This window comes from Lactuca saligna, unplaced genomic scaffold (assembly GCF_052625555.1).
Source record: "Lactuca saligna cultivar CGN05327 unplaced genomic scaffold, ASM5262555v1 scaffold_57, whole genome shotgun sequence".
Taxonomy (NCBI): Eukaryota; Viridiplantae; Streptophyta; class Magnoliopsida; order Asterales; family Asteraceae; genus Lactuca; species Lactuca saligna.
The window spans coordinates 142,501-145,000 of NW_027629918.1; positions in this window are offsets into that span (position 1 = coordinate 142,501).

Consider the following 2,500-nt stretch of genomic DNA (forward strand, 5'->3'; position numbering starts at 1 on the left):
CAAGTCTTATGTTGATGCAGTGTACGAAGCTACCCCGCCCACACAAAAACGCTAGCCAGGTATGGCCGGCATCTTTTATGCTTCCAAGATAATTTCAACACGCCATGATGATACTGAATGTCTGACAATGCTTCCTGATAATGCTTGCTTCCTCAGCGTCATCAGTGCTAAACCAATGCTAGCTACGCTTAGGCACCAACCGCACGTCTAACAAGGATAGACTAGCGTACCATAGTAGTATCACAAAAAGCAACACATGCCACTTTAACGCCTATCGTTTCCCAATCATCAGCACAAATCAAATGCTGGCTAGCACCAGTAGCACGTCAAACATAGATCAGCAAGCACATCATCATCGAATTGCCACACAAACAGCACCATCCCAAACTTCCAAAGCTAGACCACAACCCTGGATCGGTGTCGCAGAGACCTAACGAGGCATCCCCACACCACGCCAAGGCCCCCACTCGGAGGGGTATTATGCCACCGACTAGGAATCAAGCAACAGTCACCCAAGCTCGCGCTCAAAGGCAGTCTGGCACCTTCATCCCTTGCCATGCTCACCCACTGCTCCCCCCCTATATATACATATTGCACAAGGAGCTTGGTGACAGCAACACCCATTGCTTTCCCTGAGGATGTATATTTCTTAGTATGCGCACGGCGTCGAGGCACAGGTGAAGCCAACGGCGCTAGTTTCTGCGCCCTATGTCGAGGAAAATCAAGGCAACGGGCTAGTGTATGGGCACAACGTCGAGGAGACTCAAGGAGATGGGGCTATTTTTCAGGTCACCGTTCGAGAAATCAAGGCAACGTGTTGGGGGGGATGGCCTCTTTCATGGGTCGTGGGGCTTGGCTTGGCTTGCCTCGTGTGTGCTCGATACAGCCTCACGATTCTTATTTGCCCATCAACCATGCCGGGCACCTATGAGAATGAGACCCCATGGTACCCCCTATATATACATATTGCACAAAGAGCTTGGTGACAGGAACAGACATTGATTTCCCTGATGATGCATAATTTTTGGACACACACGACTTGGGGGCGAGGGGACACGGGAGTGGGGCGCCAATGGGGGGCGTTTTGGCCCCATTTTCGTCAAGAGCGGGCGTCTTGGCCATGCCTCGAGCGTGCCAGCCTCGAGAGCCTTGGGCGCTGGACATCCTTGGGGCGCCAATGGGCAGCAGTCCCATGGTTCCCCTATATATACATATTGCACAAAGAGCTTGGTGACAGGAACAGATATTGATTTGCCCAGGGATGCATAATTGTGCGAAATCGTCCATAACTCGCTCGAATTAATTCGGATTGACACAAAATTTTGTAGGGATGCTTTTTATTATAAATGAAAAGCTTTGAAATGAAAAAAAAAAACAAAATGTCATGTTTGAGGCGTAAATGTTTGTGTCCTATCCTTGGTCACGCCTTGAAGCGTTGGTTCCCTACTTGTTGGAATGTCGCTCAAATCAAGTAGGAATGCCATTGAAACATTGTGTGGGTCATTGTTAACATAGACGAATGGACTTGAAATGAAAATATATCATATTTGGGTTTTTGTCCCTGTCGCCTGGTGATAGGCAGGCAGATAAGGCTTTTAGGTATTCATAGGTGGCTTAGATGAACTCGAAAGAACACGAGTTGATCGGATTGGAACTCATATATTCAATTTACTATGTACTAAGTAGGAACTACACTTTGCTCCCTTCATCGTTTGACTTGCTTAGAAATCTGCTCATGGTTTGTCAAGGCCCCTTGTTCCTTAGACCGATGAGGATGGGATTGGGTTGCTCATGGGCATGTGTGTGGCAAGATGCCTTGTTCCATTGGTCGTTCATGGGTGTTCGTGTACGAAGTAAACTTGTTCCCTTGGTCGTTCATGGGGTTGTGTGTGGGAAGAAGCCTTCTTCACTTGGTCGTTCATGTGTGTTTGTTTGGGAGGTAGCCTTGTTCCCTTGGTCGTTCATGGGAATGTGTGTGGCAATACGCATTGTTCCTTGGTCGTTCATACCCTTGTTCCCTTGGTCGTTCATGGGTCTGTGTGTGGGAAGAGGCGTTGTTCACTTGGGTAGCCTGCTTGCCTTGCCAGCCCCATATGCATTGTTCCCTTGGTCGTTAGTGGATGGGTTTGTGTGTGGCATGGTGCCTTGTTCCCTTGTGTGGCCTGACTGCTTGGCTTGACATGACCTAGCCTTGCCAGCCTCACATCCATTGTTCACTTGGTCGTTCATGGGCATGTGTGTGGCAAGGTGCCTTGTTCCCTTGGTCGTTCATGGGGTTGTGTGTGGGAAGAAGCCTTGTTCCCTTGGTCGTTCATGTGTGTTTGTTTGGGAGGTAGCCTTGTTCCCTTGGTCGTTCATGGGAATGTGTGTGGCAATACGCATTGTTCCTTGGTCGTTCATACCCTTGTTCCCTTGGTCGTTCATGGGTCTGTGTGTGGGAAGAGGCGTTGTTCCCTTGGTCGTTCGTTCATGGGTTTGTGTGTGGCAAGGTGCCTTGTTC